The sequence below is a fragment of the Sapajus apella genome, unplaced genomic scaffold (genome assembly GCF_009761245.1).
Source record: "Sapajus apella isolate SASKATOON/1434 unplaced genomic scaffold, GSC_monkey_1.0 scaffold9, whole genome shotgun sequence".
NCBI classification, from domain to species: domain Eukaryota; kingdom Metazoa; phylum Chordata; class Mammalia; order Primates; family Cebidae; genus Sapajus; species Sapajus apella.
Window position 1 is genome coordinate 25,643,788 of NW_022436949.1, and position 19,300 is coordinate 25,663,087.

The window sequence follows — 19,300 nt, forward strand, 5'->3', positions numbered from 1 at the left end:
ATCATAAGACAAGTCTTAAAAAATTCAAGAAGATTCAGATCACATCTGGTATTATTTCTGATCACAGTGATATAAACCTAGAAATCAATAACCACAGGAGGAATCTTTAAAAATTTACAAATATGTGGAAATTAAATGTGCTATTGAACAATCAATTGGTCAAAGAAGAAATCAAAAGGGAAATTTAAAAATATATTGAGACATGTAACAATAGAAACACAACTAAGCAAAACCTATAGGATGAAGCAAAAGCAGTTCTAAAAGGAAGTTTATAGGAACAAATGCCTACATTAAAAAAGAAGAATCTTTCCAAGTAATAAGCCTAAAATTATGCCTCAAGGAGACTTTTTTTTTTAAAAAAAGAACAAACTAAATGCAGAGTAGCAGAAGGAAGAAAATAATAAAAGTCAGAACAGAAATAAATCCAATAAAGAACAAAAAAATAGAAACAATAAAAGCAAGATTTTTTAAAAACATAAACAAAATTGACAATCCTCCAACTAGACTAAATAAAACATAATGAAGACTCAAATAAAATCATAAGTAAAAGTAGAGATACTACAACAGAGATGTCTCAGAAATTAAAAAGATCATAAGGGACTATTAAAAACAATTATATGGCAATGAACTGAATAATCTAAAAGACATGAATAAATTGCTAGAAAAATATAAGATTGAATCAGGAATAAATAGAAAGCTTAAACAGACCAATAAAAATAAATAAAGACACTGAAGTAGTAATTAGAAACCTTCCAAAGAAAAGATTAGATGCCATCTAATCCAAAGCCATCAAGATTGGATGGCTTCATTGCTGAATTGTACCAAACATTTAAAAAGAAGTATTACCAATACTTTATAAAATTTTACTTAAAAAATAGAGCTAGAGGGAACATATACAAGCATATTTTACAAGGCCAAGATCACCTTGATAACATCTAAGTCAGACTAAGACACTGCAAGAAGAGAAATAATTACAGGCCAGTATGTCTAATAAAACTTGTTGGAAAAATCCTCAATGAATACAAGAAAACCAAACTTAATAATACATCAAAAATATTGTACATCATGACCAACTGGGATTCATTGTGGGCATGCAAGTCTGATTTAACATGTGCAGATCAATGTAATATATTACATTAACAGAATAACATAAAATTCACAGAATTATCTCAATTGACACAGAAAAGGCATTTGATAAAGTTCAATCTCCTTTCTTGACAAAAAAAAATTTTAACAGTTTAGGTATAGAAAGAAAGTTCCTCAAGATAATAAAGTTCATTTTTTAAATACTCACAGCTTAAATGCAAATAATTGGGAAACAATTGAAAACTTTTCTACTAAGACCCACTACAAGGTAGGGATGCCCACTCTTGCCACATTTATTCAACATAGTATTGAAAGTTCCAGCCAGAGGAATTAGGCAAGAAAAAGAAATAAAAGACATCCATGTAGGAAATGAAAAAGCAAAATTGTTTCTGACACTGATGATATCATCTTATATATAAAAAACTTGAAAGGGTCCACACTCCCAAAAAAGTTAAGATGGATAGATAAATTCAATAAAGTTGTAAGTTATAAAAACAACATATAAAAATCACTAACATTTCCATACACTAACAATGCACAATCCAAAAAATAAATTAAGAAAACAATCCCACTTACAACAGCACAAAAAATAAAATAAAATAAAATAGGAGTAAAGTTAACCAAAGAGATGAAAGAGCTGTACACTGAAAACATTAATGAAAAAAATGAAAACACAAAAAATAAAAAGCTATTTCATGTTTATGGACTGAAATAATTAATATTGTTAAAATGTTCATATTATGTAAAGCAATCTACAAATTCAATACAATTCCCATCAAAATTCCAATGGCATTTTTCACAGACATAGAAAAAAAATCCTAAAATTAATACAGAACCAGAAGAGATCCTTAATAGAAAAAGTAATCCTTAGCAAAAAGAAGAAAGCTGGAAGCATCATACTTCCTTGGTTTAAAATAGATTATAAATCTATTGCAATCAAAACAGCACAATACTGGCATAAGAACACACACATCAACCAACAAAACAGTAGAGAAAGCACAAAATTAAACAGAACTATTTACAGTCAATTGATTTTTTGGTAAACCATGCCAAGAGTACACAATGGGGAAAAGACCGTCTCTTCAATAAATAATGTTGGGAAAACTGGACATCCACATGCAGAAGAGTAAAACCAGACTCTTAATTAACCTATGTACAAAACTCAACTCAGACAAAAGCTTTAAGTGTAAGACGTAAGACTACAGCTACTGAAAGAAAACATAAAGAAAATCTCCCCAACATTGATCTGGGAAATGACTTTTTAAATAGGATTCCAAAAGCACAGGCAATAAAAGCAAAGATAGGCAAACCTAATTGCATCTAACTAAAAAGCTTCTGCACCACAAAGAAAGCAATTAAGAAGGTGAAGAGATACCTCACAAAAGGAGAGAAAATATTTGCAAACCATATAGTTGGCATATTCCAAATATATAAAGAACTCAAACAACTCAACAGCAAGAAAACAACCCAATTTAAAAATGAGCAAAGAATCTGAACAAACATTTCTCAAAAGAATAAATACAAATGTCCAACAGATGTATGGAAAAATGCTTAACATCTCTAATCAGCAGGGAAATGTAAATTAAAATCACCATGAGATGTCACCACACACCTATTAGAATGGCTGTCATCAAGAAAATGAATAATAAGTGTTGACAAGAATGTGGAAAAAAGGGAACCCTTGTACACTGTTGGTGAAAATGTAAATTAGTATAACCATTATGGAAAACAGTATGAAAGTTTAAAAAAAGAAAAAAAAAAAAAAACTACCAGGTGATACAGCAATTCCATTTTTTAGTGTATATTTAAAGAAATTAAAATTTCTATTCCAAAGGGATATCTGCACTCCTGTGTTCATTTCAGCATTACTCACAGTAGCAGAGATATTCAAGCAATCTTAGTGTTCAAAAACAAATGAATGGATAAAAAATACTTTACATATGTGAATATAGTATTTGGGATACTACACAGCCTTAAAAAAAGCGGGGGGGAAGGAATTCTGTCATTCACAACAACATGAATGAATACGAAAACACATGATGCTAAGTAAGGTAAGTCAGATACAGAAAGATAAATATTGTATTAGCCACTTATATGTGGAATCTAAAACAGTTGCCTCATAGAAACAGAGAGTAGAAGGTGGTTACCAGAGGTCTGTAGAAGGAGGCAAAAGGAGAGGCAAAGGGATAATCTTGATCAAAGGGTACGAAGCTTTGGTTAGACTAGAGGAATAAATTTTAGGGCTCTATATGGTGACCACAGTTAATAATAATGTATTACATATTTCAGAATAGTTAAAAGACCAGATTTTTAATATCCTCACCACAAAAATGATAAGTTGGTGAGGTGATGGGTATGTTAATTAGTTTGATTGAATCTATCATGTATACATAGATCAAAACACCACATTGTACCCCACAAATACACACAATTATTTGTCAAAAATTTATTTAAAATTTAATTTAAAAATATTGTAAACCATGATCCTTTACCATTAAAAACTCCAATGCATTTTTCACAGCAATAGAAAAAAAAATCCTAAATTATATATGGAATCACAAAAAATCAGGAATAGTTGAAGTCAATACTAAGAAAGATAAAATTGAAAGCATAATGCTTCCTGATTTAAAATTATACTACAAAGCTATAATAATCAAAACAGTTTAATGCTGGCATAAAAATAGAAACATGGATGAATGGAACAGAAGAGAGAGCCCAGAAATAAGTTCAAACATATACATTCAACTAATTTTTCACAAAATTAGTTGTCACCAAAAGCGCCAAGAGGACACAATGATTGTCAACAAAAGGACCAGGAGGACATAATGGAGAATGGATACTTTCATAAATATGGTGCTGGGAAAAAAATTCTTTTTCTACATGCAAAAGAATTGGTCCCTTATAATACCCTATACACAAAAATCAACTCAAAATGGGTAAAAGACCTAAATGTAAGACCTGAAACCACAAAATTCTTTGTAGAAAACAGGGGGAAAGCTCCTTAATATTGGCCTTGACAATAATTTTTTGGCAATGACAACAAAAGCTCAGGCTACAAATGAAAAAAAAATGAATGGTACTATATCAAACTAAAACACTTCTGTATAACAAAGGAAACAATCAGCAAAATGAAAAGGCAACTATGAACTGGAAAAAATATTTGCAAACTACATATCTAATGAGGGGTTAATATCTGAAATTTATGGAGAACACTTACAACCTAATAGCAGAAAAACAAATAACTCAATTAAAAAATAGACAAAGGAGGATTATGGCAGGCTGGAGGCAGGACTAGATTTCAGCTCCCACTCAGATGGACAGAGCAGCATGTGGAGTCTCACATCATGAACTTTTGCTCCAGAACTACTGCAGGAATAATTTAGGAAAGCCAAGAGAACCCACACACCCTCTGAAGGAAGCAGATTGCTCCTGCAGGATCTGGGAGACACACCAAATACTATGAGTGCCCAAACTGTGGAAGTGGGAATGGGGAATTGTCTGCCCCCAAACACACATCCTTACTCGCAAACTTGAAGACCTAGATCACAGGAGAAGATTCTGACCTTACCTGGAGCTGAGTCAATTTGGAGAGCTGAGTAAAATACAGGAGAAGAGGAAGCAGTGAGAAAAGCCCTGTAGGATCTCTGGGTTCCCAGGGAAGCCATTTCTGACTTGTCTCACAGGGCTACCTGGGGAGGGCAGTCAGTGGAACTGAGAAAAGGGCACAAAAAGAAAGAAACCTCCAGCTGAACTTTGTAACAATTCCAACCAAATGAGAAGTCTCCTGGCCAGAACTTGGGGGAAGGTGTGAATCTTCTGTGCCAACTCCATAGGTGGGGAAGAACAAAAGCCCTACTTGCTTTTGCAGTTGGGAGGCTGGTAGCCTGGGGCAAGTTCTCAGCCCTACTCACCCATTGCCTGGAAACAGACTCAGTGCTGTTGTGGGGGGCATGGTGGGAGTGAGACCTGCCTTCTGGGTTTTGTGGAAGCTGGGTGAGGCCTATAACTGCCACCTTTCCCCCAATTCCCTGACAACCTACGTGACACAGCAATGGCAGCCATAATCCTCCTAGGAACATAACTCCATTGACCTCAAATCACATCCCCATCCCCCAAAGCAGCCACAGGAAGACCTGCCCAAGGCAAGACTGAGCTCAGACATGCCTAGTCCCGCCCCTACCTGATGGTTCTTCCCTACCCTTTCTGGTAGCTGAAGACAAAGGACACACATTCTTGGGAGTTCTAGGGTCCTGCCCACTACGTGATTCTCCCATAGTACCACAGCAGATGCTCTCTTGAAAGCACCACCTCCTGGTAGGAGGTCAACCAGCACAAAAATAGTTAATCAAAACTAAGGATCCTCACAGAGTCCATTTCATCCCCCTGCCACCTCCACTGGAGCAGGTGCTGGTATCATGGCTAAGAGATCCACAGATGATTCACATCACAGGAGTGTGTGCAGACAACCCCCAGTACCAGCCTGGAGCCTGGTAGACCTGATAGGTGGCTAGATTCTGAAGAGAGATAACAATCACTACAGCTCGGCTCTGAGAAAGCCATATCCCTAGGAAAATGGGAAGAGTACTATATCAAGGGAACACCCCATGGAACAAAAGAATCTGAACAGCCTTGAGCCCTAGACCTTCTCTCTGACAGAGCCTACCCAAATGAAAAGGAACCACAAAATCAACTCTGGTAATGTGACAAAATAAAGTTCTTTAACGCTCCCACAAAAATCGCAGTAGCTCACCAGAAATTGATCCAAGCCAAGAAGAAATCCCTGATTTACCTTAAAAAGAATTCAGCAGGTCAGTTACTAAGCCAATCAAGGAGGCATCAAATTTATAAAACAATTACTAATAGACCTAAGACATGAGATATACAGCAACACAATAATAGTGGGGCACTTCAATACTCCACTGACAGCACTAGACAGCTCACCAAGACAGAAAAGTCAACAAAGAAACAATGGATTTAAACTACACCCTAGAACAAATGGACTTAACAGATATTTACAGAACATTCCACCCAACTACCACAGAATACACAGTTTATTCATCAGTGCATGGAACTTTTTCAAAGATAGACCATATGATAGGCCACAAAATAAGCCTCAATATATTTAAGAAAATTGAAATTATATCAAGCACTCTCTTAGATCACAGTGGAATAAAACTGAAAATCGACTCTAAAAGGAACCATGCAAATACATGGAAATTAAATAACCTGCTTCTGAATGATCATTGAGTCAACAATGAAATCAAGATGAAAATTTAAAACTTCTTTGAACTGAATGACAATAATAATACAACCTAACCAAACTTCTGAGATACAGCAAAGGTGATGCTAAGAGGAAAGTTTATAGCCCAAAATGCCTACATCAAAAAGACTGAAAAAGCACAAACAGACAACCTAAGGTCACACCTGAAGAAACTACAGAACCAAGGACAAACCAAACCCAAATTCAGCAGAAGAAAGGAAGTAACCAAGATTAGAGCAGGACTAAATGAAATTGAAGCCAAAAACAAAAACAAAAAATAAAGAAAACAAAAACTGCTTCTTTGAAAAGATAAATAAAATTGATAGACCATGAGCAAGAATAACCAAAAAAAGAAAAGAGGAAATCCAAATAAGCTCAATTAGAAATAAAACAGGAGATATTACAACTGATACTGCAGAAATACAAAAGATTATTCAAGGCTGCTTTGAATATCTTTACATGTATAAACTAGAAAATCTAGAGGAAATTACTAAATTCCTGAAAACATACAATCCTGCTAGCTTAAATCAGAAAGAATTAGATACCATGAATAGACTAATAACAAGCAGCAAGATTGAAATGGCATTTTAAAAAATACCAATAAAAAATTGTCCAGGACCAGATGGATTCATAGCTGAATTCTATAAGACATTCAAAGAAGAATTGGTACCAGTCCTACTGACACTATTCCACAAGATACAGAAAGAGAGAATCCTCCCTAAATCATCCAGTGAAGCCAGTATCACCCTAATACTAACACCAAGAAAGTACATAACCCAAAAAAAAAAATTTTTTTAAGACAGACCAATATCCCTGATGTAGATACAAAAATTCTTTTTTTTTTTTTTTTGAGACAGAGTTTCACTCATGTTACCGAGGTTGGAGTGCAATGGCGCGATCTCGGCTCACCGCAACCTCCGCCTCCTGGGTTCAGGCAATTCTCCTGCCTCAGCCTCCTGAGTAGCTGGGATTACAGGCACGCGCCACCATGCCCAGCTAATTTTTGTATTTTTAGTGGAGACGGGGTTTCACCATGTTGACCAGGATGGTCTCGATCTCTTGACCTCGTGATCCACCCGCCTCGGCCTCCCAAAGTGCTGGGATTACAGGCTTGAGCCACCGCGCCCAGCCTGTAGATACAAAAATTCTTAACAAAATACTAGCCAACCAAATCCAACAACATATCCAAAAGATAATCCATCATGATCAAGTGGGTTTCATATCAGGGATGCAGAGATGGTTTAACATATACAAGTCAATAAATGTGATACACCACATAAACAGAATTAAAAACAAAAATTACATAATCATCTCAAAAGACACAGAAAAAGCATTCAACAAAATTCAGCATCCCTTTTTGATTAAAACTCTCAGCAAAATCAGCACATGAGGGACATACCTCACTGTAATAAAAGCCATCTATGACTAACCCACAGCCAACAAGTATTCAGTATAATACTGGTTCTCTTCCCACTGAGAACCAGAACAAGAGAAGGATGCCACTCTTACCACTTTTCTTCAACATAGTCTGGAAGTCCTAGCCAGAGCAATCAGACAAGAGAAAGAGATAAAGAGCATCCAAATCAGTAAAGAAGAAGTCAAACTCTTGCTGTTTGCCAGTGATATAATTGAATACCTAGTAAACTTTAAAGACTTCTTCAAAATGCTCCTAGAACTAATAAAAGAATTCAGCATAGTTGCCGAATAGAAAATTAATGTATATAAATCACTAGCTCTGCTATACACCAACAGTGACCAAGCTGAGAATCAAATCAAGAACTCAACCCCTTTTACAATAGCTGCAAAAAATGAAATAAAATACTTAGGAATATATCTAACCAAGGAGGTGAAATACCTCTGCAAGGAAAACTCAAAACACTGCTGAAAGAAATCACAGATGACACAAACAAATGGAAACACATCTCATGCTCATGGTTGGGTAGAAACAATATTGTGAAAATGACCATACTACCAAAAGCAGTCTACAAATTCAACACAATTCTCATCAAAATACCACTATCATTTATCACAGAACTAGAAAAAACAATCCTAAAATTCATATGGAACCTTAAAAGAGCCTGCATAGCCAAAGCAAGAAAAAGCAAAAAGAACAAATCTAGAGGCATCACATTACCTAATTTCAAACTATACTATAAGACCATAGTCACCAAAAGAGCATAGTACTACTATACAAAATAGGCACATTGACCAATGGAACAGCATAGAAACCCCAGAAATAAATCCAATTACTTACGGCCAACTGATCTTTGACAAAGGAAACAAAAACATAAAGTGGGGAAAGGACATCCTATTAAACAAATGGTGCTGGGATAATTGGCAAGCCACATGCAGGAGAAAAAAACTAAATCCTCATCTTTCCCTTTATACAAAACTCAACTCAAGATGGATAAAGGACTTAAATCTAAGACCTAGAACTATAAAAAAATCTAGAAGATGGCCAGGTGCAGTACCTCATGTCTGTAATCCCAGCACTTTGGGAGGTCAAAGCAGGGGGATCACTTGAGATCAGGAGTTTGAGACCAGTCTGATCAACATGATAAAACCCCATCTATACTAAAAATACAAAAATTAGCCAGGCATGGTCGTGCATGCCTATAATTCCAACTACTTGGGAGGATGAGGCACGATAATCGCTTGAACCTAAGATATAGAGGTTGCAGTGAGCCAGGATCATACCACTGCATTCCAGCCTGGGTGACAGAGCAAGACTCCATCTCAAAAAAGAAAAAAAAAAAAAAATCTAGAAGATAACATTGGAAAAACCTTTCTAGGCATTGGCTTAAGCAAGGATTTCATGACCAAGAACCCAAAAGCAAATGCAATAAAAGTAAAGATAAAGAGCTGGGATTTAATTAAACTAAAGAGCTTTTGCACAGCAAAAGGAACAGTCAGCAGAGTAAACAGACAACTCACAGAGCGGGGAAAAATCTTCACAATCTTTACATCTGACAAAGAACTAGCATCCAGAATCTACAATGAACTCAAACAAATTAGCAAGAAAAAACAAACATTCTTATCAAAAAGTGGACTAAGACATGAATAGACAAGTCTCAAAAGAAGATGTACAAATGGCTAACAAACATATGAAAAAATGTTCAACATCACTAACGATTAGGGAAATGCAAATCGAAACCACAATGCGATACCACCTTACTCCTACTAGAATGGCTATAACAAAAAATCAAAAAATAATAGATATTGGCATGGATGTGGTAAACAGGAAACAGTGGGAATGTAAACCACTACAACCACTATGGAAAACAGTGTGGAGATTCCTTAGAGAACTAGAAGTGGAACTACCATTTGATCCAGCAATTCAACTACTGGGTATCTACCCAGAGGAAAAGAAGTCATACAAAAAAGATACTTGCACACACATGTTTACAGCAGCACAATTCATGATTGCAAAAATGTGGAACCAACCCAAATGCCCATCAATCAATGAGTAGATAAAGAAACTGTGGTATATACGTAGACAATGCAATACTACTCAGCCATGAAAAGTAATGTATTAGTGGCCTTCACAGCAAGCTAGATGAGATTGGAGACTCTTATTCTAAGTGAAGTAACTCAGAAATGGAAAACCAAACATCATATATTCTCACTCGTAGGTAGGATGCTAAGCTATGAGGATGCAAAGGCATAAGAATGACACAATGGACTTTGGGGACTCTGGGTAAAAGGGTGGGAAGGGGGTGAGGAATAAAGGACTACAAACTGAGTGCAGTGTATGCTGCTTAGGTGATGGGTGCACCCAAACCTCACAAGTCACCACTGAAGAACTTACTCATGTAACCAAACACCACCTGTTCCCCAATAACCTATGGAAATAAAAAAATTTTTAAAAATAGCCAAAGCACCTGAACAGGCACTTCTACAAAGTATCCAATAGGCATATTATAAGGTGCCCAACATCATTAATCATTAAGAGAAATGAAAGTTAAAATCACGATGAGATATCACTTCACACCCATTAAGATAGCTATTATCAAAAAGACAACAGATAAATGTTTGCATGGGTGCGGAGAAAAGGGAACCCTGGCACACTGTTGCTGGGAATGTAGATTGGTGCTGTCTTTATAGAAAACAGTATAGAGGTTCCTAAAGAAATGTTAAACAGAATTACTTATGACCCAGCAATCCTTCTTTTAGGTATACACCCAAAGGCGATCAAATCACTCCCTTGCAAAGACATTTGCACTGCCCTGTTTACTTCAGCATTATTCACAATAGCCAAGATGTGAAAACAATCTAAGAGTCTGTCAGCTTTTAAGAGAATGAGATCCTATCATTTGCCACAACATGGACGAACCTGTAAGACATTATGCTAAGCAAATAAGCCAGGCAAGAAAGAAAAGTATTGCATGATCTCACTTATCAGTGCAAACAAATAAACAAAAAAGAATAAAACAGTGGTAATCAATGCTAGGAGGTTGGAGAGCAAAGATGGTGATGCAGGTCAAAGTATATGAAGTGGCAGATATGTAGGATGAACAAGTCTAATCATCTAACATACAACATGAAGACTACAGTTATTAATAAAATAAAATTGTATTGGATTAACAATTTTTGTTATATAGATTTTAGCTGCTCTTGTCAAAAAAAAAAAAAAAACTATGTGAGATGAGAGATATGTTATTTTGTTTCACTATAGTGACCATTTTACTTCCTATATGTGTCCAATAATACCATGTTATAAACCTCAGACATGCATAATAAATTTATTATTTTTAAAACTAATTTTACGACATGTTTTAAAAACACAACAGCTGTTTGTAACCCAGAGGATAAATGCTTGAGGGGATAGATACCCCATTCTCCATGATGTGATTATTACGCATTGCATGCCTCTATCAAAACATCTCATGTACCCCATAAATATATACAACCACTATGTACCCACAAACATTAAACTTTTTTTTAATTTTTAAAGGAAAATATTTTTAAAAACACAAAAACTAGAGAGTCATTCAAAAACAATAAAGGGACACTACAAGCCTGCGATGAGCGTCACACTCCCCTAACCTCTAAAACTAAGAGTCTGCACACAGGAAGTCCGTCAGAATTTCTTACAGCACTTTCAAAATATATGCATGTCTAAGTCTCAACCTCAGGAGATTCTGACTCAGATTCTACCAGTTTCAGTTGGTTTTTGGTTCACTTAAGTACACTGAAAAACTGTAAAGAAAATATACTTGGATACAGATATATTTAGACATTGCTAATCAGATCACTAAGATTGTAAAATGCTCTATAAAAGAATATTAATGCAAAATCATGAAGAATAAAATTGCAAAAACCTGGCCTTTATGCATAGAATGCCAGCAATTCTAAAGTGATGCTTTGTTTGCATGAATGTTGAAAGACTTTAAGTTACTGAGAAAGTATCATCATAAATACTAGCAGCAAATTTTGTACTAGCCATGATAGGAATGAGTGACTAAAAGCTAAATGGACTTTTATGGTTATTCTTACGTTTTACTACTTTTCAAAACTTAGTGTCTATTATTAAAGTTATTCATAAAATAAAAAATTAATTAAAATTTGATAGTATCATTTCCTTCTCTCTCTCTCTCTCTCCCTCTCTTTGCCCATTACATTTGTCTCAAAAAGGAAATTCTATTTTGTATATATTATATAGAGTATTCTCTGAACTATTTCATTTTCCATGTTATAATTCTCAAGTTGGTTCTGATGTGGGTGATATTAACAAAGCCTAATTGGTTGCGTAATAGGAGCAGACAGCCTATGTATTGCTAAGCCACTTCTACACCACCTATTTTCTGTATGCAAATCAGACAGAAACAAATGTTTGGCCCCAGCTGGGCAAAATGTCCCATTTAGAATTCTTTTCCTCTTCTTTGTTCTTTGATGTTCTGCAAATGAGCTTTAGAACTCCACTCTTCACACAATTCAATTTTACAGACCCATTATCTGAGATATAATGTGGAGGTTAAATATATCAGGGCAGCCATTATGTGAAAATAATTAACAGTAATGAATAATGCACTAATTCCACTGATGAGAGATGGTTATATGTGTAATGAAGTGTTGGGACTGCCCTGACAAATGAAATTAAAATATTTAAACACTGTTTTATGATATTACTTTGCTCATATAATTTCCTTTACCTACAATGAGCCACTTGGATTATCGTCATTATCTTGACAGCTCTGAAGGATGAAATAGTGCGGGTTAATGTGACAGCGATTAGTCAGAGGAAAAAATCCATCACCCAGGGCAGAACAGGCTGAGGCAGAAAAGGCCTCTACACTGTCCTGTTTCCAACATGAGAAGAATGATACTATCAACATCATTTCAATATTAAATGGACAGAATTATCTTGTCATTCAGTTATAGCCTCTGAAGAACTACCTATTTGTACCTGCAAAAGAAAGGTCAGCCTTTCTTAATCACCCATAAAAATATGTTGATGGATTCTTTATATCAATAATAGTGACAGGAGCAGAGACGGAAAAGAGACATGACAATTTTAAAGCCAGAAGTTTTTCTCTCAGTCTTTACAACTCTTTTTCCCCCATAATTTCTGTTCAAATTAAAATTGAATCTCAGGGTACAATCGATTGAGAAGGACACTGTTGGCTGCCTACTCTCCTCACTCTGAAATTATTACATTGGGCTTCTAATTTGGAAGCAGATTCTACTTTTACTGAACTTCATTCCAGTAATATTCTTTGGAATGATTATTCCTAAGCCTATGTATAACTGCCTTTCTGGATGCAGCAAGTGTGAGCTTTAAAAAAAAAAAAAAAACCCTGGTGATATGATAATCTATCTGTTCTTCATTAAAGCTGATATTAAGTTCACATTAAAGTATATGACAGCAGAGTAAGTCATCAGCAAAGTGAGTGAGAACCATTGCATTGCCAATATCCATTCAAATTGTTACCGTTTTCGTTTATAAACTGACAATAGGGCTATCATTTCCAAAAATCCTTAAACTATGTAAAGTTTGTTGTTTTAAAATCCTTAAAAATTATAGTTTTACTTTATTTTTCTTTTGCTTCAAAACAATTATGAATGCATGGAGAAATCACAGCCATTAGAACAGATTTCTAGAGAATTTGGGTCGAGTGCTCTTTCTGCCTTCGATTACAAGATGACTTTCTTTGATTCTGCTCACATGGGAGAAAAAAAACCAAAAAGTTCTTTTAAGCAATAACATTCAAGTTCTGTCCACTTTTCCTTGACTAGTTTCAATATGTTGGAAACCTTCCTACTCAAAACTGCATGATCATTTAGGGTGTGGATAGTAGCATGTTTCATTTGCTAGTGTCTAAAGTTGAGTTCAAAGGTTGATCTCCTTTATGTCAAACCAAGTCCATTTTCTGATTAACAAGAGCACCAGCTTTGCGGGCAAACCTTTCATGATGTGTCCCTGCTAACACTGGGATACAACAGCACAGCAAGGGAAAAGTCTATATTCACAACACTTTTCCAAATGTAAATACTTTTCCAAGTAGATCTCTCAGTATCTCCTCCACTGTGTAAATATAGTACAAAACCAAACGGTGTGAGGGATGGCCATATTATTGCCATTCCTAACACCACTGGAATAAACAAATACCAAGACAGTCTCATTTAGGGACTGAAATGCTCATTATTATCTGGGCAGACTATCAAAATTTTTGGAGAACCAAAAGCACAACATAAACAAGCCTTGTTAACACTGAGGGAATAAGATAATACCTTGTAAAAGCTAAGATTAGCTATGCAACATCAGCATATTTATAATTTAACCTCCAGTTACATCAAAATAGCAAGGCCCATTATGTAAGGGGTGGTGGTGTAGCTACTTGATAGATTTTATGTATATATCTAATCTAATTTGCAACATCATTTTTTAATGTAATTCATTACCAACTCCTATTTCTACCTCAGCTATTCTTAAAGAAAAACCAAAAAGGGAGAAAATGTGCAGGACTCAAAAACAATCTATGTTTGAAAATTTTAAAAATGCATGCATGACATCATATGTAATGTCTCTCTACCCCAATAGGAAATAATTATTCAAAATAATGTATCTCTTTCCTGCACTTCTTGCATTTGGTTTGAAAAAAAATACAATTTACTTCAATTATCTGACAATGAAGTGCCTAGGCAATAAATCTAACATTAAAAAATCATTTCCAGCAAATTACTCCAATAAAATCAATGAAGGTCAGGCTCAGCTGTAGCAACAAATAAATGACATGCTATTGACAGACTAGATGGACTTAATTGTCATTTATGAAGGTTAAGGGGATAAAACAATCTAATAGAAAGCACACGTTTACTAAACAAAAAAATGGAAGCAGGTGAAGTAGATCGAGAAAGGTAAGTTAGGTATGAACAGCCATAACATTCTCCTGGCCTATTCCCAGAGCAAAAATGCAAGCTATTCTAATTCTCAGCAGCATGTGTTTGACTAGTTCGATATTTATCTGCTTCAGGCTTCTTTGTGATCTTTTATATATTGAAGTCATGAAACAGATTTTCTGCTAATAGAAAATGAAGAATTTATAAAATTGGGTAATGGTAGCCAGGTTAAAAGCAGTTTGACCCACTTCAAAATTCTAGTAGCTGCATCTGTAAAAACAGTAAACACTAAGAGAAGAAAGTTTTCCATCTCTCTGTGATATGAAAATAACTAGCTAATTGTGGCAATATTCTTTGCCAGGTATGAATCTAGATTCTGAATGTTAATATTAAGTTTAAAACGCACATTTACATATAAACACTAAGAAATAAACCTAGAAGGAGCTTCCTGGCTGATCATTTTCCTCTCCTCATAAATTTTAGCAAGGTTTACAATGACATGGGTCAAACTGCTGTGTCTGTACAGATTTTTCAGAGTAGATTCTGAAACTTGCTTTCCCTGGAAATATCTAGCCTGTTTCCTCAGAATGAGCTCTGAGCTGTTGCTTTATTGTAAGAAGGAAAGGAGGGAGGGAGGGAGGGAAAAAGGGAGGAAGGGAGGGAGGGAGGGAGGGAAAAAGGGAGGAAGGGAGGGAGGGAGGGAGGGAGAAAGAAAGAAAATCATTTTGAAAACTCCCAGCTATCCTGAAAACTATACCTTCAAAGAATCTTTAAAAGTAAAAATAAAAAGGATTATAGATCATTGAATCCCACCGCTTTGACTTACAGAAGAAGAAACAGAAGCAGAGAAATAGAATCCTCCCCTCAGGGTCTTCAGATGCATCTAGGTCAGAATTGACCCATAAGTCACTAACTCCCAGGGCAAGGATCTTACCAAACCATCGGTCTCTTGACCTAACGTGTTAAAAGGCAAGAGAAAGTATTGTATGCTTCCTATAGACCCTGGTTTATCAAAACAAATTATTTGCTGCTCTTGAGTGAGCCCACAATTACATGCTGAATTGATTATAGGAGCAAGGACCAAATAATTCAAACGAAGAACTTTTCCTCTTCCCCCCAGAGCATACGAGCAACTCCAAAAGCATTTGGTCCTACTTCTCACATAGATGGTCCAGACACTCCCAGGTCTTTTTTTTTTTTTTTTGAGACGGAGTTTCACTCTTGTTACCCAGGCTGGAGTGCAATGGCGCGATCTCGGCTCACCGCAACCTCCGCCTCCTGGGTTCAGGCAATTCTCCTGCCTCAGCCTCCTGAGTAGCTGGGATTACAGGCATGCGCCACTATGCCCAGCTAATTTTTGTATTTTTAGTAGAGACGGGGTTTCATCATGTTGACCAGGATGGTCTCGATCTCTTGACCTCGTGATCCACCCGCCTCGGCCTCCCAAAGTGCTGGGATTACAGGCTTGAGCCACCGCGCGGGGCCCCAAGTCTTTAAAAAAAAAAAAAAAAGAAAGAAAGAAAGATAAAGAAAGGAGGGAGGGGAAGAGAAAAGAAAAGAAGTCTTTAAGTTTGATCTATTTGCCTCAAATTCTTTGAAGAAAATAAATAAGCAAATAAAAAATCTTTCTACAACAAAATAAATGTGAATTTTACTTGTGTTTGGTAATATCTGAAAATCATTTTTGTCTTAGAAAAAGAATTGATTAGGGCATTTCTTAGAGAAAAAAATGAAATTTTTGAACTCATCTAAAAAATTAAAACAAAAAAATGACATAGTAACATAATTGGTACAATATGAACTCAATATTTTATTTTATTTTAATTACTTCATCAGTAAGTATTCTCTCAATTGTTAATAAAAAGAATACTCAAAAGTCAAGCATTAGTTCCCAATTCACATTCTTTATTATTAGACTTTATTTTGAGTACTATTTCATTTACGAGTACAATGTTAAAACAAAACCACCAAAAAACAGTTTTATGCATTAAAGTCACAATTTATAAGAGTCAGCAGGGACTAACTATTCAATATTAGAGTTGGGGACTGCTCAGGCAAATTTCTGGTGAAGCTACTGCTTATTAAGAGAACCTCACCCCATGAGTATGCCTAAGGAGTGTTTCCCTGGAAAAAACCAAAGTGGCAAAGCGAATTTGTTTTTAAATTGAGAGTTACATTGTAAATGTTTAATACCCCAAAGTAATACATCTTCCTCAAATGGAGAAGACCTAAGTTCTGGAAGCTAAGGCTTAAAGGAATTGAGGATCATTTCTGACTCTCAGTAGCCCTGTTAGTTCCAAGTTGAAAGAAATTTTTTTCATGCTTTTATTTCATGTGGACTTTATAAAGATGGGTAAGTCCAGATTTAGCACCCTCAGAATATAGCTGCAAAAGAAATATAGAAAGGCTTGGACAATATCCAAGAATAATCACAAATGGTTTAAGCTTCCCCCACTTTATCTCACCGACTGGCAATCCACTCCCAGGCACACCCACCATGAGAGTTGAGTGTATGAATTGAAACTACCTGCCATTCAACCATAATGTCAATATAAAAGACTTTCAAAACCCACTGAGCACTAATTCTTCTCCATCACCTTTTTTGATTTTCTACCATGGTGGCTTTAAAATCAGCCTATTGGAGATAGAAATCATCACCTTCCAGAGAACAAATGCCTCCTGGCAAGCTTTCTATTTCTCCTAATGGCAAGATCATCCTCACTTCAACTTCTCCAGCCTTTTCTCTTCCCCCAAGCAATCACCTACCACCAACTCCTATTAAACGTCACACGAGCACTAGCCCATTTCCTTTTATTTTTATTTTCATCACACCTATGTAGCTCAGTCCTTGTTAATTCATAAAAACATACTATACCAAAACATAGGCCTCCAATCTTTTTTCCATCCACACAGTCTATCCTGAACACACCTGCAAGATTTGAACTTGACTACAGATTACAAACTTTATCCCAGATCCTCACATCTGACTCCCATCTTTCCCAAATGACCAAAAGTGTTTTCCTCCCAGTTTTCTCCACAGGACCCCTTTTCCCCCATCATACACCTTTTCCCTCACCACTTCCCTGCTCAGTGCTTTGCTCTGAATAATGGAGACGCCTGCACTGTGCAACCCCACAAGTGCTGAATGCCCCCCTCTCCATCACTGCCCATCCAAATCTTACCCATTTCTCAAGACCAGATAAATAGACTCCTCTCATTCAGCTTTTTCCTGCTCTCTCTGCCCAGAAATGATTAACTACCTTTGTATTCATTTAACATGGACATAATGTGTACCCTGTGAATAATACCATTTTTGGTGCTAAGAGAAGATGAAAAGGAAAGACTTGGAAAAGGCTCTTAAGGTTACAGAGTTGTGAAGTAGAAAAGTTTGGTTCTTAAATATCGTCCTGATATTAGGTAGTAACAGACAAGCACCACAAGGAAAGAGCTGCTGAGAGCCACAGAGGCTTAAGGAAGGCAGAAAGCTCTAAAACCACTAAAGTGGTGGTGATATTTGCATTTGAAAATGAGGGATAAGCAAGGAGCTGTTTGCTGTAAAGCCTGTCCTGCAGCTTCCCCTGGCCTGGGTTCTGCTGCTGAGCCTCATCATCTGTGTGAGCACAAAGCTTCATTACCTAAACAGGGCCTGGATATACTCAACACTCCCATCGTGACTCCAATATATTATGCATTCTTTACAGAATCAGTTTTAACATGTTCAGCTATTTTTTTTAAGGAGTGGCAAGGTATGCCTGTTGATGATGTCATTGGTACTTTGAGTGGCTTCTTTACAAGCAGTGTGTGGATATTCTTGTTACATGCCTTTAAAGATGTTGCTTTAGTCTAGCAAGTCTGCCTGTGTCTTTTCAAAAAGATGAGAAAGCAGTGAAGGCCATCTCTCTAATATGTATGAAGTTCTTAATAAGCTCAACCTGTGGAATTGAAGAGAGCTTACCCTGTGGAATCAAACAACACACTTGTGAATATATCTCCCAAAGAAATGGAAATCTGACAACTTTTTAAGAAATATATAATTAAAAGGTTAATCTGTGGGGAAAAAAAGGAAAATGAGGGATAGGAAGTTTTGGTCAGGTAGAGATGAAGAGAAAAGGCATTTTCTGTATAGAAAATTGGACACAAGAACACTCTAGTGAATAGCAAAGTATATTCAAAGAGCAGTGGCTTTCCTATAAATTTTATAATATTAGTTTTAATGGCAAAAACAGCAATTATTTTTGTACCAACCTAATATTCTCCTTTACTCATGGAGTGTACCATATTTATGGCCATAATAAAAATGATATATGGGCATATTGTTTTTTATGTAATGTCCTTACTCTACAAAGGATTATCATCCCATTTTATAGATGAGAAGGCAAAGTGACTTAGCTAAGACCATACATTCTACTAAGTTATAAAGATGGAATCTGAACCTGAGCCTGTCTGATTAAAAACTGCTGTACTCTTTTCATCATTCCATGGATTGCCCATTATCGATCACACAAAGATGAATAAAACACCGTCCTTATATTTAAGAAAGTCTTTGGTCCAGTGGAGGACCAATGCTTAGTATTTATTACTTGCAACCTAATATGCTAATAATGGCTGCTAAGA

At 35.9% G+C, this 19,300-nt stretch overlaps 1 pseudogene; it reads left to right on the top strand.

Annotated features, from left to right (window-relative positions):
• Positions 1–17,035: 17,035 nt before the first annotated feature.
• Positions 17,036–18,709, top strand: LOC116551136 (annotated as a pseudogene).
• Positions 18,710–19,300: the final 591 nt, after the last annotated feature.